Genomic DNA, 25,009 nt, shown 5'->3' on the forward strand with positions numbered 1-25,009 from the left:
TAAAGGAATGAGATATCACATTCAACTTTTTTTGTGTTTTTTGTTTGTTTTGTTTTTTGAGATAGGGTCTTGCTCTATAGCACTGGCTGACCTGGCACTTGCTATGTAGGCCAGGGCATATTCCTCCTCCCTCAGACTCCAGTGCTACGATTCTAGAGGTGTACTTCCATGCCTGGCTCATTTCTCCAATTTAGAGGTAGTGAAACTGCGACCTCAAAAAGGCCAACGCCTTCTTATACAAGGTCATGTAATGAGTTAGGAGAGAGGGGTTACTCACCCCTGGCATCTAGAACCAGAGGACAGAAGTGGCATCATTTGAAGAACTGGGCTGGGGAGGGGGTTGTGGAGAGGTGTGTTCAGAGACTCATAGGAAAGAGAAACTAAGAACCTAGAGCAGAGTGCAGTCAGCAGGGTGTGTCCTTCCCCCACACCATGGGAGGACAGGAACTCCCCAAAGACTGTAGGTTCATTGCTTCAAGATGTAGTAGATGAAGGCACAGTATCATGGCAGCTGACCCTGGCCTAAAATGCAAAAGTTCTGTCTCCTGGGGGACCCTATCTACCAGTCTCCACTCACAGGTGTGACCTCTTGATGGGACACTTTTCAGGCACCATGGAGAGTCAAAGTTCCTCTGGTCTCTGCTGTTAGGAGCTTCCAACTGATAGGTTAGGGCATCAAAATGGACTCAAAGCCCAGATCTCCATACACCATACAGAAGAGAGGCACCAGCAGGTATGGCCCGAGTGTCATCAGTGTCTTGGATGGGTTTTTGAACATCAGTTCTCTCATCTGTCCCAAGGAATTCCTGGAGTCAGCAGTCTATGGAGTCTAACCTTCTTTGGAGATGGTAAGGAGATGGGGCCGAGCTCCTGGTGGGCTGGTGGGTGGAAGGCAGAGGAAGTGGCTTGAGCCACCCTGGGCTGCTCATGTCTGTCTGGACTGTCCCATTACCAGCAGGGAAATCACAGACTCAGCGCTCAGACATCTGGGAGGCTCTGGGCAGCATGTGTATTTTTAGAAGGCCAGACATGCCCAGAATCCTGGGCGTTGCTGAACCAGAAAAGCAAGGAGGACAGCAGAAAGTAAACCAAAAGAAGTGGCCTGAGCCTGCCACTTTCCTCACCAAGGTCAGCTGGCCCTGCCTTTCCCGAGGCAATTGACACTGGCTCCCGCTTCCTTCTAGGTATTCAGGTGTAGACCAACGACACGTCCTAGGAGGACATTCTGTCCAGTGTGCTTGCTCTCCGCCAATTTGCTCAAGCAGTTATTTGGTACTTTTTCTGGTTCAGATGAACTACTGGGCCCCAGGGACATAGAAAAGAAAGGACTTGTCTTCCAATCATTTGTGGGTAATGGTGAAGTGAAAATGCCAGCAACATGACTGAGATTGCTGTGGGAGAGAAGGAAGTTGAAGCTGGGGGAATGCTCAGGGCTTCCACAAAATCAGGTGATAATCTCGAGATGCAAATGCCAACTGCCCGATGTGGGCCAACCCCTGGGTTATAACTGAGAAGTGATTACCAGTCATTTCCAGACCCAAGCCTTTTCCTCTTATATTATTTCTGAAATACGACATTTCAGAGGTGGAGTAGCCACATGTGGAGTTACAGCTGCAATTCAAAATTGCACTTGGGAGGCTGAAGCAGGAACATCATATTTGAGGCTAGCCTAAGCTGCATAGTGAGTTGAAGAAAAATCTAAGTAACTTTTTTGTTTGTTTGTTTTTGTGGGTTTTTGTTTGTTTGGTTGGTTTTTTACTATAGCTTTGAAGCCTGTCCTGGAACTCACTCTGTAGACCAGGCTGGCCTTAAACTCACATAGATCTGCCTGCCTCTGCCTCCCGAGTGCTGGGATTAAAGGTGTGCACCATCACTGCCTGGCAAATCTAAGCAACTTAGTGAGACCCTGTCCCAAAAAGGCATCAAGAGAAGAAGGGGCAGCTTGGAGCAGCGGGGAGGATAGTGGATTAAAGAGTAAGATGGTCCTCTTCAGTGCTATCTACCAAAAAACTTTGGTTGCCAGTGTGCCCTTCCCCTAATTCTAACCCAACAATTTCCCCCAGGCAAGTCTACCCCATCACATCACAGACTAGAACCCAAGTCCCAGAAGGGCTGGTATACCCTAGATGAGGGTGAACTCTGAGCTCTCTGAAACATGCGAGTTCCATGTGATGGAAAGTACAGGGAAGATGCTCCCTGACCTGTCCATCAAAGGGAGAGAACTGGGGTGTAGGGTGAGCAAAAGACAAGAGTGCATCCCCACACACTTCTATAACACAACTGCTGTGGAACAATGGATTCGTACTTTGTAAAGATTTGTCACTTGTATTTTAATATAATGCTGATTGGCCAGTAGCCAGGCAGGAAGTATAGGTGGGGCGACCAGAACAGGAGAATTCTGGGAAGAGGAAAGAGTCAGTCTGCAGTTGTCATCCAGACACAGAGGAGGCAAGATGAGAATCCCTGACTGACAAAGGTACCAAGCCACGTGGCTAACACAAACAAGAATAATGGGTAAATGCAAGATGTAAGAGTTAGTTAATAAGAAGCCTGAGCTAATAGGCCAACCAGTTTATGATTAATGTAGACTTCTGTGTGTTTCTTTGGTATGAACGGCTACAGGACTTGGCAGGACAGAAACCTCAGTCAACACATGACTACAACTGCAGTTTAGACCTGGCCTGTTCCCACATCTCTTCTCTGCCTGTCCTTTCTGCCCAGGATTTCTCAAACTAGTCTCCCTAGCTAAAGTTCCCTGCCTTGTTCATGATATCTGTGACTTTTCTACCTAACTTATTAAAATTGTTACTTAACTATAAGGATAATCTGAACAAATTAATACAGCATGCTGGATAAGTGTAAGTGTCTTATTAAAAAGGTCCTTCTTTGTCAATACCCATGTCTAGACTTATCAGTAAACTGAGATGTCTCCTAAGGTGACTGCTTGGTGGGACCTCACATTGAGACTCACCAGGTTTGAGACTCCCTATTGTAGCCCAAGTGATTGCTTCTCCCTGCAAGGCCCTGCCACTAGATCTCATCCCAACTCACTGTACAGCCTTTGAGTCTGTCTGTCAGGGCCTGCGTCTAAGTTTCTTCCCCATAAAATGGAAAGTTGTGTTAGACAAACTCTGCAGCCCCTTCTGGTTCCAATATACCAGGATCCCAAATTGGCTGAGTCATTTCCCTCTTGCTGCTTGGGTTTCCCAGCTGCCCTGGGTGCTGTAGTGGGGACTAAAAGCAGAAAAGCCGTGTCTCCAGGAGGGCAGGGTCAGCGGGTGTAAAGGAAGCAAGCTGCTTAGGGTTAGGGTCAGCAGGAAGAAAGCCAGCAGCTAGACATCACTAGGACAGACAGACCCAGACCCAGCGTCCCAGGATTGCTTCCAGCAGTTGTGCGATTCAACATCCTAAGCTCCTGGAAGGTCAGAGCCCGCATTGCCCTCTGAAGTGTACTGATGAGACATCCACACCACCTCAACCCTGGCAAAGACTCAAAGCCGCTCTGCCCTGTCCCCATCCTGATTGACACTGAGAGATCACTGCTTAGGAGATCTTGTCAGTGGCAGAACTACAATCTCTGATAAGCTCTTTCCTTCACTCCCACCCTTGAGCCTGCCCGACTCCCAAAGGTGGCCTAGATTTCAAATGAAAGAGTCCATCTGCTGTGAAACCCTCCCAGATCTCCCATCCTAGGCAGGGCGAGGCTCTTTAGTCAACTGAAGACCTTAAATCACCTTGGTCTGTCCACACTCTTAGACACTGTCACCGGTTCTCACCTGGACTCTTCAGGGCCCTTGCTAGTTCAGAGTGGGTGCAGGGTACTCTTGGGACTGAGAACCTTTGCTTGAACAGAACTTCCTTGGAATCAGCCCTGTTCTGAGCACAGCTCTGGGCAACTGTGCTGGAGTTAACTTCAACCCTCAGGCCTTTTTCACTGAACTGCTCTAAAGGAACCCTGCTGTTGGATGTGGAGTTCTATTAAATCTCACTTTTCTGGGGGAAAGTTTGAAGCCCTGTTGCTTGGCCAGGGGATTTCAGGTCTGGAAGGCACTGGAGATAGGGGACGTATCTATCCTCCCAGAGCCTCCAGATCTCGGGTCCCTCCAACCCCCATGTCCACTAGAGTCTGTGGAAAGCTTTGCTTCCGTGTGACGGTTTGCTGGCCAGATAAGCTAATCTGGGAACCTTATGTTCTGGCCCATCTGTTATCTTGTTATTTTGTCCCCTAAAAGGCCTCCTGAGGACACAAGCTGGAGCAGTGACCATAGTGTCAGGTAGGAGGAGAGACTAGGATGGGAACTGAGGTTCAGGGAAATGCTTCAGATTAGGTGACGGTCCCCACCAAACCTGTGTGTGGAACCAGTCAGTGACCTGTTTCCACTCTAACCCAGTTGATGAAGCTGTAAAATACAGAATTCATAGGTTGTTACCTCTTGGGGATATTGTGCCTAGTCTGATCTGCTCCCAGGGCTGAGGTGGCCTCAGTTTCTCCATCTGTACAATGATCAGAAAGGTGAATCCCTGAGAATCTCTGGCCAGGGAAGTCTCTGGTGGGATGAACGGAAGAGGCTGCACCAGAAGGAAACCCTCTGCCCATGGAAGCTGATGGAATGAAAACAGGCTTCTTTCACACCCCTGTTCAGCTACAAATCTCTGCAAACATAAATAGCCTCAGTATTTTGTAAGCATGTGGTAAAATTTGTAAGATATAAAACTGAACATTTTAGATACAGAATTTAAGTATACTGACAGTGTTATGTAACTGTCATTGTGATCCGCTTCCAGACTTTCTCCTTATCCCAGAGACTCTGAGACCATTAGTTAGGAACACCCTGGTCTCCTTTCCTAGCCCTACTATCCTCTAACTGTGTTTTTTATCTTAATGATTTGCCTATTGTAAGTACCTCATTGTCAAAAGAGAAAATCCTCCTTTAATTTAAAGATCCCAAATAAGACATGCCTATAATTCTGTATTTAAAAGGCTGAGGCAACACAGCAGTGGTGGCACCACTTTTAATCCCAGCACTCAGGAGGCAGAAGCTGGCCGATCTCTGTGAGTTCAAGGTCATCCTGGTCTACAAAATGAGTTCCAGGACAGCCAGAGCTACACTGAGAAACACTGTCGAGAGAGAAAGAGAGAGAGAGAGAGAGAGAGAAGAAAAAAGGTCAAAGCAAGAAGATTGCTGTGCATTTGAGGCCAGTCTAAGTGACATAGTAAAATTCCAGGCAAGCCTGGCTACAGTATGAGACCTTGCCTAAATAAATAAGTAAATCAATCCCTGGTTGAGCAGACTTGTAATCCTAGATTCTCTGGAAATGGAGGCAAGAGGATCACAAGTCTATGATCACAAGCTACGAAGTTAGTTAAAAGTCAACCTTGGGCAACTTAGTGAGATTCTTCTTAAAATTAAAAGTAAGAATAAGACTAAGATGTAGCATAGAGCTAGAACACTTCCCTAGAATATACAGAGGCACTCTGTTTGAAGCCTAATAAGGCAAAATAAACCACCTAAAAAAGCATAGTGACTCATACTGAGAAACCCAGAACTCAGGAGGTGGAAGCAAGAGCAGACATTTGAGGCCAACCTGGGATATATTAATTCATTAATTAGTTGAAAGTCAAAATCCTGGTGATTCTTGTTGATCCTAGAATCGGGCATAACTCCACAAAATGTCCCAGTGGGTGAAACAAAGGAGGTTTTATAGCTAGGCTGAGTGGAGGCAGAGCCCAAAGCAGGAAGATCAGCACCTTTCCTTGCAGAGATTGGTTAACATCAGGTTACTTCAGGTTCCTTATTTGGTTGCATAAGCAGAAGGTCACATAAACAGCTCAGTTTCAGCTTTGGTGACTGGAACTTTAACATGAATTACTCCATTTTCATGTAGTCTCTTGGAGTCTAGCACAGAAACTTAATTTAAAACTATGACTCACAGGTAATTTCCATTTAGCTTCATATATATGGGATCATAGCATGTTTTCCTTTTACGCCTAAAAAATAATTTCAGTTCCTGTAATGTTATCAGGGGTCACTCATGTTGCAGAACGAATCATAAATCAACCCTTTTATGTGTAGTGTGTGTGCTGCATCTGTGTGGAGGTCAGGGAACAACTTGCAGACGCTGATTCTCTCCTCCTATTGTGAACTCAGAGTGTCAGACGCAGTGGCAGGTGACTTGACTTGCTGAGCCATCTCATCAGCCGTCTTGGTCACTGTGAATGGTCAGGAAGTCCTCTGCTCTTTGGCTACCATTACTTGGTTTACCTACTCATCCTGGTGGAGCTATTTACACCTTTCAGCTTTGAGCAATGGTGCTACAAATGCTGTACAAGTGTCATTTGAATCCCCAGTTCTTTTGGTTTTATCCCTAGAAACAAAACTGCCGATGATGTAGACTATTTTCTACTTTCTGAGGAGCTGCTGTGCCACTGTGCACAGTGGCCATACCAGTCCCCTTTTGTGTAGATGGTGCATTGTCCAATTTCTCAACATTCTCGGCAATGCTTGTTTATTGTACTCTAAAATAAAAAATCATCCAAGTGCATGGAAAGGAGTTTTTCAGTGTGTTTAGCCTCACAACATTCCAGAGTTTTTTATTATTATCTTTCCTCGGTGGTAGGGTGCAGCAGTATGTGTGCCTTGGTGTGAGTGTGGCGGTCAGAGGACAGACAGCTCGAGGGAGCTAGTTCTCTCCTTCCACCATGTCAGGGGACTGGAGAAATAGCCTAGCGCTTAAGAGCATTGGTGGCTCTTCTAGAGGACCTGGGTTCAACTCCTAGCACTCTAAGGAGTCTCATAACCATCTATAATTCCAGTCGTGGGGATAAGATGCCCTCTTCTGGCCGTTAAGGGTGCTGCACGTACATAGTGCCCAGACATACATGCAAGGACAGCCATATCCATAAAATAAAAATATATTAAAAAAAACAAAGAAAAAAAAGAAATTGAACTCAGGTTATCACGCTTGGCATCAGGCACCTTTACTCACTGACCCATCTTGTTGTTCCTTTTTGTTTTGTTTTGTTTTGTTTTGTTTGAGACAGAGTCTCATTCTTTTGAAGTCTGTGCTGGCCTAGAGCTTACTGTAAATCTCAGACTGACCTCAATTGCTGTAATCCTCCTGCTTTAGCCTACCCATCCCTGAGATTACAGATGTTCTGGTCTGTTTTGAGGTTCGTTTTGGTTATCTTTTAAACATATTTTACTAGCACCCGAATCTTTTTATCAGAGGCAATGTTCCCCAAAGTCTCCTGCTCACTTGGTAAGGTCTTAGGGGGCTGACATATAGATGTGGGGTGCTCATGTCTAAGAACTCTCTCCTCCCTTTTCCCCATCTCACACAGAGGTCCCTGAGACCCTTCAGAGCAAGCTGGCACATGGGAAAGTCCCTCAAATGGTTACTGAAGCCCCTTCTTTTCTGAAGAACTAGCTTGGAGGAGGCCAAGTACAACAGGGACAGAAAATTTCTTGTTCTTTGTCCTTGGGGACACAAGTCACCTTGGAGGAGGCCATCTTTGCTTTGGCAGTCGTTTGAGATTATCAAGTGTAAACAGGCCCCAAGAGAACAAAACAGAGTACTTTAGACCTGATAAGGGTTGCCTCTCTCCCTCCCTCTCTACATACACAAACAAGTACATACATGCACATGAAATAAAAGAATAAATCTAAAAGAAGAAGGACAAAAGGAAAAAATAGTCCCTGGGTACCAGAGGAGAGTTTACTGGTAGGAATGATGATCAGCTCAATAGAATCTTCATCAGAGCCAGGTGGGGGGGTGGACACGCCTTTCTTCCCAGCCCTTGTGGGGCAGAGGCAGGAGGATCTGACTCTGAGACCAGCCTGGTCTCCAGATTGAGTTCCAGGACAGCCGGGACTACACAGAGAAACCCTGTCTTTCACGGTGGTGGGCAGGCTGTGGTGGTGATCACCCACCCATCCCTTCACTTGGGGGGACTAGGTGAGTGGAGCTCCACAAATTCCAGGCCAGCAAGGCTACATGGTGAGACTCTGTCTCAAATAAAAAAATAAGAAGAAGATTGTGACTTAGATTCCAGAGATCGTGCATTCCTGCCTGCTGGTGCTCTCGGTACTGAAATGGGGGCCCTGGGTGAAGTGAGTTGGTCCCGAAGGGTTTCAACACTCCTCTGGGGTAGGAGAGAAAGCCTCCCTTGGGCTGGATTGCCCCATGGTAAGGTCAGCCTCAAGCAATTAATGGAGGAGCGGAGAGTGTGACATAATTTGTGCCTTAAGCTAGTGAGGTAACCATGCCCGTCACAGTTTTCAGGTTCACTGTTTCCGTAGCTCCCACAAAAGTGCCCGTTGCTTCTCATCTTCAATCCCACCCAACCCCTTGCCCAGGTGGTTAGAATGCGAATGGCCACCACAGGCTCAGATATTTACTTTAAGATTTGTTTGTGTACTTTATGTGTATGGGCATTTTGTCTGAAATATGTCTGAACACCAGAAGAGGGCATCAGATTCCATTTTAGATAGTTGTAATTGTGCCATGTGGGTGCTGGAGTCAATCCTGGGCCCTCTGCAAGAACATGTGTTCTTAACTGCTGAGCCATCTCTTCAGCCCATATATTTGAATGCTTGGTCCCCAGTTAGTGGAACTGTTTGGGATTAGGAGGTGTGGCCTTGCTGGAAGAGGTGTGTCACTGGGGGTGGACTCTGAAGAAAAGCCTGGGTTATTCCCAGTTAGCCAATTATCTCTCTCTCTCTCTCTCTCTCTCTCTCTCTCACACACACACACACACACACACACACACACACACACACACAAATTTTTAAAAAGATTTCAGCCCAACCCTGCTATACTTGGGAGCCGAAGTCTGGAGGGTCAGAAGTTCCAAGTCCTCCTTTTCTATACAGAAAGCTCAAAATCAGACTAAATTACAAGAGACCTGGTCTCAAAACAAAACAAAGCCAAAAAAAAAGTTTTTTATTTCCTGTTCACTCCTTCTGTCACAGCTTACTCAGCCAGAGCAGAACCAGCTCCCTTCAGGACAAGGAGCTCAGCTGATCTGTAAAATTGATGTAAGGAGCTATCAACGATAAAATGGGTGAGGATGCTTGCCACCAAGACTGACAACTGAAGCTGACAAGAAGGTGGAAGAGAACTGACCACTGCAAGTTGTCCTCTGACCACTTAATGTATATCGTGCGCTGGCATGGGAGGTCCTTCTGTACGTGTTGCTTTTATTGGCAAAGAATAAAGAAGCTGTTTTGGCCTGTGATAGGCCAGAATAGAGCTAGGTGGAAAAACTCAGCTGAATGTTGGGAAAAAGTAGGCAAAGTCAGTGAGACGCCATGTAGCTGCCGCCGTCAAAGGAGACAGACACCTGGGAACCTTACCGGTAAATATAAAATAATAAAAATGGGTTAATTTAAGATATAAGCACTAGCTAACAATATTCTTAAGCTACTGGCCAAGCAGTGTTTTATATAATACAGTTTCTATGTAATTATTTCAGGTCTTGGGCAGTCGGGAACGAACAAGCAGTCTCCGACAACAAGGCAGATCCACATACATACACATGGTAAGTAATTAATGTAAACAAGAATTTTAATGACAACAACTTCTCGTACAGATATTAATTGGTTTCATTTTTTTATTCTAGAATCAGGCCATACAATACAGTATATGTTTCAATGAGTCAAAGAGAAGAGGTTAGTTTTCTCGTCTGATTTTTCAGTAGTGTTGAACCAAAAGCCAGGCAAGTACACCACCTCAGCTACAGCCCCAGCCCAGAGCCTAGTTTTATAGAGGCAAAAGGTTTGAAGGAAGCAGAAACAAAATACATAAACTGGTCATTTCAAAGTTACTTTCCTCCTGAAGTGGGTAGAGGAAACAAAATAGAAAAATAACTGGTTAGTTGACACCCAGGTTATTTTAAGTTGCTTCTCTTGTTTAGGGTTAAAATAGAGCAAGCATTACTTGCCACTCAGCAGCCTGCTGGAAGCTTGGCCGCTCGCTCACATCTCAGATCAGATAACAAGTTTTGTTTGACTTTTAATACAACCCCATTTTTGTAAACTTCCTGTACTATTTTGTTTTCTTATGTAGCTCGTGTTCACACTCACTGCCTCTAGCCTCCTGCCCCCTGGATCACAGGCACCACGATCCGCTTAGAGTTTTTTGTTTGTTTTTGTTTTTGTTTGTCTGTTTGTTTTTTGAGATCTGATCTCAGTTTATCCTATCCAGCCTAGAACTCGCTTTGTAGACCAGATTGGCCTCAACCTCACAGAGATCCACCTGCCTCTGTCTCTCGAGTTCTGGGATTAAAAAAGGCATGCGCCACCACTGCCCAACCCAAGTGCTGGCTTTAAAGATGTGTGTCTGGCAGGTTTCATTTCTGTCAACCTACTCTAAATAAAGAAAATTTTTAGTGCTTGTTGGTATAGCTCAGCGTTGGAGTATCTGCCTAGCATTTTCATACACAGCCCTGAATGTGGTGCCCATTACTGAAAAAAAATTAGGAGTATTTGAGATGAACTGGGAATGTAATTCAGGAAACCACAGATTGTAACAGTCTTGAAAACATACAGCCTGACTTTTGGCCTGGTGCAAGAGTCAAAAGTCTAAATCATTCTAAAGGCAGGGAGAGGCTAGAGAGATGGCTCAGCTGTTGAAGCTGAGTACCAGAGTTCGAGCCCCAGCATCCTTGCCAGACAACTCACAACTGCCTGCTCAAGGACCCATGCACCTCTGTTTCTGTGGGACCAGCACCCTCTTCTGGTCTCTGTGGGAACTGTCTGCACATGCACAAATCCACACACAGACACACAAATATACACATGATTGAAAAATAAGAAGCCAGGTGTTGGTGGCACACGCCTTTAATCCCAGCTCTTAGGAGGCAGAGGCAAGCAGATCTCAGTAAATTCAAGACAGCCTGGTCTGTAAAGTGAGTTCCAGGACAGCCAGGACTGTCACACACAGAAACAGAGAAATCCTGTCTTGAAAAACCAAGAAAAGAAAAGAAAAAAAGAAAGAAAATATTTTAAAATCCTTCTACTGTAATTCTCACTTCACAGAAACGATAGCCTGCTAGCAGACTAATCTAGCTACTTGGAATTTCATAGGCATATCTTCTTTGACTTCCATTATGTTATACCAGGAAATTTGCTAGCTTCAAATGCAAGGCAATCTGAAGAAGAGGTTGAAATTCCCCAACTGAACCGTTTTTCAGCTGTGTGTGAAAAGCATGATTCTACTGATGGATCTTAGGCAATTTAGAAAGATGCTTGAGAACATAAATACTTTGGGAAGAAGAGGGAGGTTTTCTTACCAAACAGGCAACATCTACTTACTCACAAAGAAGAGCATTTTTTGCCCACCTAGGATGGAGCTCAGATGAGGTTGGGCTCTGGGCCAGACAAACGCAGTGCTAGCTGTGTCCTTTAGTTCTCCTCCCTATCCCATCTGTCCTGGTTAGCCCAGTCACTATAAGGATATGCTTGGCATTCAGATCGCTTAAAATAAAATCTCAATTAAATAAAAGGAATCTTTAACCTGAAGTGTTTTCCATACTCATCATACAAAAAAGTGTGAAGTTGAAGTGTGATGGTGCATGCTTCTTGGACGGCTGAGGCAAAGGATGACTGCTTGACTTGGGAGCTCAGGCTAGCCTAGGCAGTGTAAGAAAACCATGGTTGAAAAACAAAGCCTTGACTACACACAGGAAAAGAAAGAAAGATGAAAACAGGCAAGAGAAGAGACTAGAGCAGGAAGCAAGTGTCTGAATCTTCTTATCCACTAACCCTCCAGCCAAGGCTGGTCATTTCTGTCAATTTCTTCTTGCACCCAAGCTCCATGCAACTAATAAATGAGTGAATTCACCTTCGTGCACTCTCCTTACATTTACCGGAGCAACCGATTTCTTCCATTTGTTCAATCATTTGCTTTTTAAAAATTGGAATCCAAAGCCAGGCGGTGGTGGTGCACGCTTTTAATCCCAGCACTCAGGAGGTAGAGGCAGGCAGGTCTTTGTGAGTTTGAGGCCAGCCTGGTCTATAGAGCTAGTTCCAGGACAGTCTCTAAAGCTACACAGAGAAACCCTGTCTCGAAAATTTAAAAAATATATACCCAGGGAAAAAAGTCACTATGCGACCAGACTGACCTCCAACTTTAAATTATTATTCTGCCTTTGCCTCCCAAGAACTAAATTACAGGCATACATCACAATATTCAGCTAATATTTAAGTGTTCCAGGTAACTGAACACCTTCATTTAGCTCCAAACAATGACTGATCTGAGGACCAGTTTGTGAGTGTTGACCATGCATGTATAAAGGCCTGGGTTTGATCCTCAGAACTCATCTAAAAGTGAAAAAGGGAGTCAGCCCCACAAAGTTGTCTTCTGACCACTACATAGATGATGTGGCGTGTGAGAGAGAGGAGAGCAAACAAAGCTAGTTGTTGTTGGGTTCCCAGCACCTGGTGGCCACTCCCAACCGACTGTAACACCAGTTGCAGGGAACCTTCCACACCCTTCTAGTCTCCAAGGGTGCTAAACCTACAAGTGGTGCACACACACTCACACAGGCAAAACACTTCTCATACACATAAAAAATAAAGGTAAATCTAAAGAAGAAAAGAAAAGAATCTGAGAACTGGCAATCTCCAGTTAAGAGTATGATTTGTCAGTTAGCCATCTGTTTTATTCTCTAGAAATACAATGCAGAGCAAGAATTTTTTGTTTGTTTTAGAGGGAATTTAAGTAACTAAGTATGTGGTAGCTAATCTAATTGGTTTGAGTATAGTAAACACTCCACAATGAACACATACATAAAAACATCACATTGTAGCTATGTTGGTTGGGTTTTTGTTTTTGTATTTTGTCAGTTTGACACAAGCTGGGGTCATCTAGAAAGGAGCAGCCTCAATTAAGGAAATGCCTTTATCAAATTGTCTTGTGGACAGGTCTATGGGGCATCTTCTTGATTAATAATTGATATGGGGGCCCTGCCCATTGTAGGCGGTTCCACCCTTGAGTAGTCAGGCTGTGTAAAAAAGAAGCTGAGAGACCCATAGGAAGCAAGCCAGAAAGCAACACCCCTCTTTGGTCTCTGCTTCGGTTCCTGCCTCCAGTTCTTGCCTTGAGTTCCTGCCCTGACTCCCCTGCATGATGGACTGATTGTAAGAGGAAGCAAACCCTTTCCTCCACAAGCTGGTTTGGGTCAGTGTTTATCACAGTAACAGAGAACAAACTAGAGTGCACGCCTTGACAATATAGAATTCCTGCTTCTCAGTTAGACCTCAGTCAAGCTAAAAGATGGATAGCTTCAAGTTGACAGTTTCCCCCCTTTGGGGTACATAAATAATTTTTATAGTATCACATCCTTGCCATGTTCAATGATTTAAAAATCTAATAAATATGCTCATATATAATGACTTCTATCAGGCCTTTAAGGAAGACATAACTAGGCTGCCCAAGAGGTTTCTGTTTGTGGAAAACAGTTCCCACACCCAGCATCAGGGATAGACTCCAGATTCTTTCACATGAGCGTCTTGCCCAAGAATTTTGATGAGAAGCCTCCTGCCTCCACTTCCAAGTGCTGAGTCATAGGTTTATGCCACCAACCCCACCTGGGAAATTCAATTCTCAGCTGAGTTTGACTTTCAATCATGATCCTAAACATAGAAGCAAATATGTACCCTCCTCTTCTCCCCTGTGAAGTGTCCTTAGCACTAGGGAAGGTGCAACCGTGAGGGTAAGAATTCTGATGGGGTAAGAATGGATTTTGCAGAAGGTGTACTAATTGGGATTCTGCTATTGTTGTTACAGGGTTTCATGTAAGCCCAGGCTGGCCTCAGGCTCACTATGTAGCTGAGGATGATTTTGGAATTTTATCCTGCCTCTATATATTGTATTCCCCAGTGTTGATTCTATATAGTGTTAAGGATTGAACACATGGCCTCATGAATTCTAACCAGGCAAGCATTCTACCAACTGAGCTACATGAAATTTAAAATGAAATGTTTGCCCTGGCAATGCTGAAGCATGCATGGGCAGCCCATATATGGCGGTTCTGTTGAACTTGTCTATATTGGGTTTCGTGTTCTATGTTAATGAGGACAACTGACCAGGTCTCTTCCTCAATATGGAACCAGATCTCATTTCAGATGGCTGTGAGCCCCCATGTGGTTGCTGGGAATTGAATTCAGGACCTTTGGAAGAGGTGCTCTTAACCACTGAGCCATCTCTCTAGTTCCAACTGAGCTACATCCTAGCCCCTAATTAGAATTTCTTTGGCCGTCAATCATAAAGTTCCTCTTTAATGGGTGAAGTACATCAAATAAAACCCAGAGGCATACAGGCTTGCTCCCTTTCATCAGAGTGGGACCCAGGAGGAGGCCATGTACACACATCCAGACACCAAGACTCGGCTCCCACCTCACTAGTCTGGGTTGTCACTCTTCTCACGTACTCACAAGATGTCGATGTCATCAGTCTTCCTGGAAGGAGTGTGTCTTCCCCATAGTTCTGAGGAAAGCACCAGACTGAGTTCCCAGTGCTGGAGCAGGCAGAGCGGTATCAGTGACGCAGGAGCTCTTGGAGCTGAGGGTGGGGGCAGGGTAGTTCCCCAAAGGAAACCAGGGTGCTGATAGCAGAAAAGGGAATTGCTAAAAGCAGTCAGTGAAAGCAACACACAGGAGATGGGTGTCAGGGAACCCGCGAACTTCCCCCAGCTGACAACTGCCATTTAATCCAGTTTGAAGGACATGTGATTTATTAAGAAATTAGAGTCTTTTCAGGAAGAGGTGAAATAAGCGGGGTCAGTTTATTTGAGCCAGTTGAGTCCCTGCTCCCTCCTCGCTTGGCCGCAGCCAAGGAGACAGGATTTCCTGGAGTTGCAACTGTTGCTATAGGGCTGGCTCAAGACCACATGCTACCAGCACAGATGTATGCCTGTGGGGGTGCGGGCCAGTAGAATAAGAGAAGGCCCCAAATTGTATCTAGAGGTTCACACTGAGACAGTACATGTTAGGGTCCTGGCTGCTGGTGGTAGAGTCGGTGCCTCAGTCCTGAGTCACAGTGCTGGAGCTGTGAGAGTGGCTTAGTGGGCCAGGTAATTGCTATGTGAGTGTGAGGACCTGAATTCGAATCCCCGAAAACCCATGTGAAGCTGGATGCTATAGCAAAATTCTGTAATCACAGTACTCCTATAGGAGAAATGGGAGACAGAGACAGAGGAATCCTTATGCAGTCAGTCAGCCCCTATGCAGTCAACCCCTATGCAGCCACTTAGCCCCTATGCAGTCAGTCCCTATGCAGTCAGCCCCTATGTAGTCAGCCCCTATGTAGTCAGCCCCTATGCAGCCAGTCAACCCCTATGCAGCCATTTAGTCCCTATGCAGCCAGTCAACCCCTATGCAGCCATTTAGTCCCTATGCAGCCAGTCAACCCCTATGCAGCCATTTAGTCCCTATGCAGCCAGCCATCCCCTATGTAGCCAGTCAGCCCCTATGCAGCCACTTAGCCCCTATGCAGCCAGCCCCTATGCAGCAGAGAACAAAGAAGAAAGAATAAGAAAGACCTTTCGAACAAGGTGGAAAGTAGTGACTGACACCTGAGGTTGTTTCTGCACACACACCATAGCACACATGCTCATGCTCACATATACAAACACACATCGCACAATCACACAGATTCGTTTGCACACACAAGAATGACCAGTGCAAGAGGAGGTCAGGATTTGTACAACTTAGAGATGTCAAAAAGGAAAGACATGTTCCCCCATGTATTAAGATTAAAGAGACCTGAGCTCTGAGCCCTGAGGACGTGATGGGCTTGACTCCAGCATGAATAATTTGGCCCAATTAGAGCGAGTATCCATGGGTACACTCCATAGGGAAGCCTTCCTGAAGAAAACTCAGACTTCCACGGAAAGCGGAAGGACACTGGCAGGTGTCTTCCATCCCCTACCCTCCCGTCTTGCTGTGTCCCAGGAAGCTGACTGACTTCTATAGATTCCTGCTTCCAGTTGGAGATGGGTATGGAAATATTATCCCATCAGGCCTGTTTTACAGGATGACAATAACTGAAGCAATGAGTTTTGCACAAAAGAAAGAGGGAGCCAGAAACCAGGCTTAGTGGCGCATTCCTGTAATCCCAGCACTGGAGAGGTGGAGGCAAAAGGATTAGGAGCTCAAGGCCAGCCTAGGCTACACGAGACCCTATCTCAGATTAATTAAGTAATAAGCCTAAAAAAGACAGAAGGAAAGGAGGGAGGAAGGATGGGAAGGAAGTAGAGAGAAAGTGCTATGGTTCCAGCACTCTACATGTTGAGGCTAGAAGACTGTGAGTTCCAGGGAGCCAGGGCTACCTAGTGAGACTCGATCTCAAAACAACAGGCTTGAGAGCTAGCTCAGCAATTGAGGGGCATATTGTTCTTCTGAGGGACCAGAGTTCGGTTCCCAGCATCCATGTCAAGAGGCTCACAATTACCTGTAACTTCAGCCCCAGAATGTTCTAATATCTCTGGCCTCCTTGGGCACTTATGCTCATACGCGTGTATGCACACAGACACACACACACACATAATTAAAATAATAAAAATACATATTTCAAACAACAAGTGGAAGTGGCTAAATGAAGGAAAAAGGTTTTTCAGACTCTTTAAAACTTTCCTTTCCCAGGCTAGAATCTAGAGGAATCTGGGTGGTCTGAGGTGTGGGGAAGGATAGCTGGGGCAAGACAAAGTAACCAGTGGCCTGTGCACGTGTACTCAAACCTCAGGGCTCTTCAGGAAATGACAGTGTTGGCATGATTGGAAGGTGGGGTTTGGGCCCTCTGAAGTCAAAAAAGGTCATCCATCCCATACTTGCAGAGGCTCAGATGAAGGATGGGTGAATTCCACCAGTTCGAGGTGTCTTTAAATTTTTGAAAAACAACTTGGACAAACATTACCACCTCAAGCCTTACGTAAGAAGTCTTATCTAGAACCAAGCTAGCTGGGAATGTGCTGCTAATCAATGTGACCTTCAAGGTAGGTGACAAAAACCAGTAAGGGAGAGCAAGAAGCTGGAAGGTTGATCAAACTCTCCCTCTGCTCTGGAAAGGACCAGCTGGTGATCAAAGAAAGGGAAGAGGGCGAGGTCAGGGTACTTACTTACTCCCGACCTCCTGCTTGGGCTTGCCCTGTTCCTCCAGGAAAGGTCGCTGGTCCTCACAACACTTCTCAGAGATCTTTTTCATTCCGGATTCTGATAACTGGCTCACTCCTCGACTGTTCAGCCCTAGAGGTGGTGGTGTCAGGTTTACCACCATGAGCTCCAGGTTCTATACTTAAAGGGTTCTTGATGCATATCTTGTTGGGGCACTGGATGATCCTGTCCCCCAAATTCTTTCTATTGGCTAAAAAGTAACTTAGAAAGTGTGGTGTTTTGAAAGAAAATGTCCCCCAAACGAAGTGGCACTATTAGGAGGTGTGGCTTTGTTGGAGGAAGTGTGTCACTGTGGAGGTGGCCTTTGAGGTCTCATATACTCAAGTCACTCCCAGTGACTCAGTTCACTTCCTGTTGCCTTTGGATCAAGATGTAGAATTCTCTAGCACCATGTCTACCTTCACACTGTAGTGTTCCCCGCCACGATAACAGACTAAACCTCTGAAACTGTAAGCTGCCACCTCAATTAAATGTTTTCCTTTGTAAGAATTCCCATGGTCATGGTGTCTCTTCACAGCAATAGAAACCCCAGCTAAGACAGTAAAGGTAAGCCAAAGAATTAAAGTGTGCAAGAGCCAGAGTAACCACCAACAGTCTGGCTAGATTCTCCACAGTCAACTCAAAACACTGGGTTTACTCTTCCCCTGGGGAGATTTCAACCATCAAGAAGATTGGCACAGGCTGGAGAGATGGCTCAGTGGCTAAGAGCACTGGCTGCTCTTCCAGAGGACCTGGGTTCAATTCCCAGCACCCACATGACAGCTCACAATTGTCTATAACTCCAGTTCCAGGAGGTCTGACACCCTCTCACAGACATGTAGACAAAATACCAATGTACATTTAAAATAAAACAAAAACAAAGAAAAGCTGGGCAGTGGTGGCACGTCTTTAATCCCAGCACTTGGGAGGCAGAGGCAGAGGCAGAGGCAGGTGGATCTCTGTGAGTTCGAGGCGAGCATGGTCTACAAAGCAAGTTCCAGAACAGCCAGAGCTAAACAGTGTCTTGAAAAACAAAAACAAAAACAGAAAGAAGAAGAAAGAAAGAAGATTGATACTTGCTAGCACATCCCAAACATGTTGGTCAGATGAACCAGGGCCAGCAGGACGGCTCAGCAGGAAAGCACCTATCACACAAAGCCGGTGACCTGAGCTTGACCTTTGGGCTCCACAGTGAAAGAACACTAATATCGCGAACCTACACACATCACAACCTCTCACATACAGTGATAATAAAATAGGTTTTCACTGAATGACAAACTAAATAAAGACACGGATTTAATCCTCTGACCAGGAAGGCCACCGTGCAGCAGCTTCTCCAGCGAGGTGACTCCAGCCATGCACCGCTCTTTTCTTCACAGATGGGTTTACTGCTGAGGTAGGCAGGGACTAATTGTGTGAGAAACAAAGATGTGGGCTGAGGCCTGCTTCTGAGAGCAGAGGAAGTAAAAGAAGGATCCAGGCCTCAAATTTCCATGAAAATCCTACCAGCTCACTGGCCGTGTAATAACAATTCATCTACATTTTTACCAAGGAAGATTCCAAATGGTCCAGCATTCCTTTTTCCAAAGTGAGGCAGCTGGGGAAAAGAAACATTCAAGAGACCTCCTTCAGATAGAAACTAAAGGGGGAGATGTCTACAGGAAGGGGAGAAGGCTTCTTCCAGGGGTCGCTTAGGGACACAGCCCTGCAGCTGCCAGCTCTACTGCTCTGGAAGAAGCAGGTCTGTGTCCAAAGGGTCCCCAAAGGTCTGAGTCCCCAAAGAAGGTGGTCTCTAGGGGTGACTGTGCGAACAATGCGAACAAGCATGTAAGCTCGTCAGGACCAGGATATGATGGGCACAGGAGGAAATCAGGAACACCCCTACTGCTTTCTGCACCCCCCACGGCTCCATATGAAAACTTTTGGGGCTACAAGAAGGACAGGAAGCAGAGAGCCAGCTCATGGCCACTGGTCAAATAATGTGACCTGGAGGAACCCTTGCCAAAGTGTCAGAGGTCAAGATAGAAGTGAAGAACCGTAAAGAATCACACATGTCACCTCTATACCCAGGGAAGACTGACACAGAGGAGGCCAGGGGCCTCTGCCCACCAGAGGGAAGTGATCTGTGGAAGATTCTGCCACTCCCCTCCTCCCTTGAATTAGTAATAAACAAAAATGGTTGGGCATCGTCCGCCTCACAGTCCTCCTGTCTCAGCCTCCCAGGTGAGTACTCCAGGCATGTAAAGCCACCAGGAGAGGGGAGCCATGAACTGGACTGAGGATGAGGAAGTTACATAACTTTTACCTTTAAAAAAATGGAGGAAGAGAGAGAGAACTGAGCGATGTTGGAGAAACAATACATGAGCACACGCGTGCAGAGCAGACTTGTTCTTATCTCAGTGGGCTACCAGTCCAGCATCTATGACGGAACGGTGTGTCTCCCAACACTCCTGACAGAACAGGACACTGGGAGTCACAAGGCCACTGTATAGCACACTGGCCAAGGCCCAGGATCTGTCTTCACTGTTCACAGTGTGAGAGCCCCAAGCTCCTGTTATTGTGAGACGAGAGTGGGACTTAATTTCAGATGTTGAGATGGCTAAGCAGGTAAAGATGCTTGTTGCACAACCTCAGTTCAATCCTTGGAACCTGTGTAAAAGGTGGGAGGAGAACCAGGTAGTAGTGGCACAGGCCTTTAACCCCAGCACTCAGAAGGCAGAGACAGGTGGATCTCTGTGACTTCAAAGCCAGCTTGGTCTATGGGGCTACAAAAAGAAACCCTGTCTCAAAAAACAAAAAAACTAAAAAACAAGTGGGAGGAGAAAATTGATTGATTCCATAAAGTTGTTCTCTGATTTACACACACACACACACACACACACACACACACACACACACACACTATGGGATGAGCACGAGCCCCACACTCGTACCATACATCAAACACACACAAACATACTAATGAAAAATAAAAAGTAAAGTCACTGGGCAAGGTGATGTAATGTCCTTTATCCCAGCACTTTGGAGGCAGAGGCAGGCATATTTCTGAGCTTGGTCTACATAGCAAGTTCCATTCCAACACAGACTGTATAGTGAGACCCTATATCTATCTATCTATCTATCTATCTATCTATCTATCTATCTATCTATCTATCTATCATCAAAAATGGTGGTCCAGAGTAGCAGGGCAGAGTCAAATACAGTGCTGTAAGAAAGAGGACCCAGCCTGGCGGTGGTGGTGCACACCTTTAATCCCAGCACTCGGGAGGTCGATCTCTGTGAGCTTGAGGCCAGCCTATTCTACAGAGCGAGTTCCAGGACAGCCCAAGATACACAGAGAAACCCTGTCTTGAAAAACCAAAAAAGAAAGAAAGAAAGAAAGAAAGAAAGAAAGAAAGAAAGAAAGGAAGAAAGAAAGAGAGGGAGAGAGGGAGGGAGGGAGGGAGGGAGGGAGGGAGGGAGGGAGGGAGGGAGGGAGGGAGGAGACAATTTGGAGGATGGGGTGGTTTGGGAGTTCAGTGGGTCATGCTTGCCCAGGAAGCACAAACCTCTGTCCCTAACACTGCAGAAACTCAGTGCTAAAATCTCAGCACTGGGGAGGTAGAGACTGGAGGCAGCCCAAGTCCTGCATAGTGAGTTCAAGGTCATTCTGGGCTATAAGAGACCAATACTTTCTTGAAAAAAAAATAGCATTTGGATTGGAATGTGTTAGGTCATACCTGTGATCTCAGCACTCGGGGGGGGGGGGTGCAAGTTTGAGCCTAGCCTGGTCTGCACAGTCATTCCAGACTACACTGGGCCCTGGAGCTTGATTCTATCTCAGAAAAAGAAAACAAGAGCAAAATACCAAGAAGTCAGTTTCTCCTGCCACAGAGTAGAGTGGGGGAGGGGTTGATGACTGTGTGACATAACCTGGCTTGGACCTTGGGACAGAAAACATTACTGTAAGTGTAGAGTTTAGATAAGAGAAGTTAGTAACCAGTGTACGTGTCTTAGTGGGGACAGACGTACAACAGTAATTAAAGAGTTTAACAACCTGCACATGAAATAAAATAAAGAAAGAATGAAAGAGAGGCTACCTTTGCCATGCGGTGGTGGCTCCTGCCTTTAATCCCAGCACTTGGGAGGCAGAGGTAGGTGGATCTCTGTGAGTTCAAGGCCAGGCTGGTCTACAAAGCGAGTTCCAGGATACTGGGTAAGGAATACAAAGATCCCATCTTTGCCACTTTTTGCTTCAAAACAGCCAGCATCTCCCAGCACTTGTAATGAGACTCACTTTTGTGGAGAAGCAAGCGTCTGGGTTTGCAATGGTAAAGAAACACTCATTTGTCCCCAGGTGTTTTGGTGACACTGGCTTGGTACAAGGGCAGTGAACAGAGCCAAGTCTTGACTCTCAACTCCTCCAGTGTCCTGTGTGGATGTGGCAGTGTGTGATGCATTCCACAGGGACTCCAGCATGTGGCACACAGTGGAGAACAGTGGCCTTTACCCTCGCAGGTCGGGTCAAGGCAGCACAGCCATTCCTTCCCGCCTGTGGTGGTGCCCAGATGAGGGGACTGCGCCAGGCTCTAGGCTGTCTCCTTTAGCTCTTTCCTATCTGTCCCCATTTTGTAGGTGCAGAGGCTGGTGCTCATTGTCCCTTAGAACAGCTTCCCTGGGCATAAGACGAAACAATGCCAGTAACTCTAGGGCTAGGTGGGCTGATGAGCATATGGACAGATGTGGTGGTACCTGCCTATAATCACAGCTATAATCCTACTTTTAGGGTCACCCACTGTGAGTTCGAGGCCAGCCTTAGTTACAGATTGAGACCATGCCTCAAGAGGCCAGGGAGCAGTGCAGGGACCTTGTTGAGGGAAGGTCACTCTGGTGTCTCTTGGCTTAGTGGTCTTCAGAGCCAGGAGAGTTCCAAGGCAAGGCAAAGAGACGAAGAAAGTACCTGGAAAGGTACTGGAAACCTAGAAATCCAGTCATCCATGGGCATTTCCCATATGCTTGGAACTAGGAATCATGTAGGGATGATTTGGGCAGAAATAAGAGAGCCAGGGACTGTCAAGGCTTTCTCCACAAATCTGTATCCCTGTTCCCCTCAGGATCTGCTTTGGGCTAACACTAGCATTCCTCCCTGGAGCCAAGAGCTGCCCACTGCAAGGCCTTTCTGTTTCTGTTGGAAGGAGGTCCCGCTACAGCCCTGGGCCAGTGCTGGGAAGGCTCAAAATAGGGCAGAGATAGAGGGAACTTTTCTTTCTTTCTTTCTTTCTTTCTTTCTTTCTTTCTTTCTTTCTTTCTCTCTCTCTCTCTCTCTCTCTTTCCTTCCTTCCTCCCTCCCTCCCTCCCTCCCTCCCTCCCTCCCTTCTTTCTTTCTTTCTTTCTTTTTGGTTTTTCAAGACAGGGTTTCTTTGTAGCTTTGGAGCCTGTCCTGGACCTCACTCTGTAGACCAAACTGGCCTTGAACTCACAGAGATCTGTCTTCCTCTGCCTCCCAAGTGCTGGAATTAAAGGTGTGCACCACCACTGCCCAACTGAGACGGAGGAAACTTTTAAGTGTCTGTTTTGTGCAGAGTCCTAAAATGGGCCCTGGGGTTCAGGATGACTGACATCTGCCCCAGGCACACTGTGTGTTGATGAGCGGATAGACTGCTGTAGTAATGGAGGAGCAGGCCGCCAATGTGGTCAGGAGAGCTTTAGTCTGTGTTTGGCTGAATCTTCAGGAGACTGAACTCTTGATGGGGTTGACCCTGACAGGTCTAGCGGGGTCAACCAGGTTTCCCACGTAGGCAGCCCTCTCCCTGGGCACAGTCTTATGATGATGCCCAAGGACCTGGCTTGGTAGTCTGTCACTGCCCCCAGGTGACTTCTGATGTGTCCATGTGGGTGTGACATTGTGAACCTGCCCTTTGCCAACTGGGAAGACCAGACCAAGCCAGCAGGGGCTTCTTCTCCATTTATGTGCTAGAGCTCGGGGCGCCGTGGCCCTCTGCCTGCTTCTCCGAGGACAAGCAACATGGTAAATTTCTGTGCGCTGTGTGTTTCCACAGAAAGGGGGCGTGGAGAAGTGTGGTTTACTGCTTGCTCCCCACAGCTTGTTCTGCCTGCTTTCTTTTTGTAGTTGTTGTGGGTTTTTGTTTTGTTTTGAGACAAGGTCTCTTGGTAACTCTGGCTGTCCCAGAACTCACAGATATCTGTGTACCTCTGCCTCCGGAGTATTGGGACTAAAGCTGTGTGCCACCAAGCCAGGTGCCCATCTGTTTTCTTATACCACCCACACCCACCTACTCGGGAGTGGCACTGTCTGCAGTGGACTAGGTCCGCCCACATCAATTATTAATCTAGAAAATTCCCTACAGAGTTGCCCAGAGGTTCCTCCTCTCTAGCTGTATCATGCTGACAAACTAACCAGGACCATCTGGTACCTCTGCTTCACATGTCAAGCAACAAAACGAACAAAGAAAGGTGCAGACACTTGCCAGAGGTCTCAGTAAAGAGTTACAAAACCCAGCACCAGATCCTGACCCTCAGTGCAGGGCTGCTGCCTAGGTGCCAGCAGGGGAGAGGACAGAGCCATCCTATTTACTGAGTCCCTGTTACACAACAGGTCTTTGACACATTCTTTCTTATCTGAATAACAGCCTTAAGAGCAAATGTGCTTGTCCACATTAGCAAATCAGAGGAAAGAGGTTCAGAGAGGCAAAGCGCCTTGCTCTTGGCCTCACAGCAAATGTCTGTCTATTTCTCCAACTTGTGCCCTTGTCTTTTTTCAAGCTGCATAGTGTTTGGGCCCCCGAGTCGGTGAAGATAAGTGGAGAGAGGAAGCCAGGGGCAAACTCCAGCACCAGCTCCAGCTGTCAACTTACGCCAACAACAAAGATCAACAGAAGCGACCTTGGAACAGCAGGGCTGTACCTTCCACTGACAGCAGCCCCCCCCCCCCCATGTACATTGATCCTCACCTGGCAGTAAAGCTGGAAGAACAAACAGCTGGTAGCCTAGTGCCTGGCTCGCTGACACCCGGTAGTTTCAGGTTAGGCACCCTTGGCTAACACTTCAACTTTGAAGACCAATTTAAGAGATTAGATCTGGGGCTGGTCTGGCTCAGAAGGTGAAGGCGTGTGTCACCTAACAACAGGACCCACGTGATGGAAGGAGAGAACCGACTCCTGAAAGCTGTCCTTTGGCGTCTATGTGAGCACAGTGGCAAATGTGCATCCCTCCCACACAAATAAACTCAGGAAAAAAAAAACAAAGAGAGAGAGATTAGATTCTCCCTGTCCTAATGTGGAGGGGGGTCTCTTGAATTTCTGGTTCATCCAACTAGAGGTAGAAATCATATCCATATACTCCCCAGCTAGACTCATCTGCCCATGCTAACATACTCTACCCTTGCTGCTTAGCTCTAGAAGTCCTCTGTGTGGTTGCCATTCTTACTCAAATGGAGACACCTCCATAGTTTCCACTGGGGCTCAAAGTTGCCACCTCCATAGCCCTATTTATTCTGGAGGGGTAGTGACTACCTGACCTCTCTGGGTCTGCTCACCTGAGCCTGCAGTCCTGACATTCCTAAGAAATGTGTCAAAGTGCCGAAGAAGAGTCAGTTGCTACACTCTAGGCCTTCTGCTTCTGCTGTGCAGCCTGACACAAAGCCTGCATCCGTGTGTCTCAGTATGCTACTTCCTCTAAGATCTCACCCCCCTTTATTTTTTTAACTTGATCTGAATGTAACATCTTAATATTTCGCTTTTAATTTCCTTCCTCTAAACAGTAGCATTTCGTGCACGGTGAGAATGGTGCATACCTGCAGTACCAGCATGGTGAGAATGGTGCATACCTGCAGTACCAGCACTTGGAGTCAGAGCATA

The 25,009-nt window shown here is 46.4% G+C and overlaps 1 long non-coding RNA gene across 2 annotated transcripts; it reads left to right on the forward strand.

Moving 5' to 3' along the window:
- Positions 1 to 269: 269 nt before the first annotated feature.
- Positions 270 to 24,438, forward strand: LOC146893384 (uncharacterized). 2 transcript variants are annotated; one of them, XR_015002999.2, is made up of 4 exons: positions 270 to 848; positions 8,973 to 9,358; positions 9,476 to 9,541; positions 9,623 to 11,895. It is a non-coding gene; the product is annotated as an uncharacterized LOC146893384 (long non-coding RNA). The 2 variants fall into 2 exon arrangements; XR_015002998.2 differs by lacking the exon at positions 9,623 to 11,895 and adding an exon at positions 23,916 to 24,438 and having other exon boundaries at positions 272 to 848.
- The last annotated feature ends 571 nt before the right edge of the window (positions 24,439 to 25,009 follow it).

The sequence above is a fragment of the Myodes glareolus genome, chromosome 7, assembly GCF_982192425.1.
Source record: "Myodes glareolus chromosome 7, mMyoGla1.1, whole genome shotgun sequence".
In the NCBI taxonomy this organism is placed as follows: domain Eukaryota; kingdom Metazoa; phylum Chordata; class Mammalia; order Rodentia; family Cricetidae; genus Myodes; species Myodes glareolus.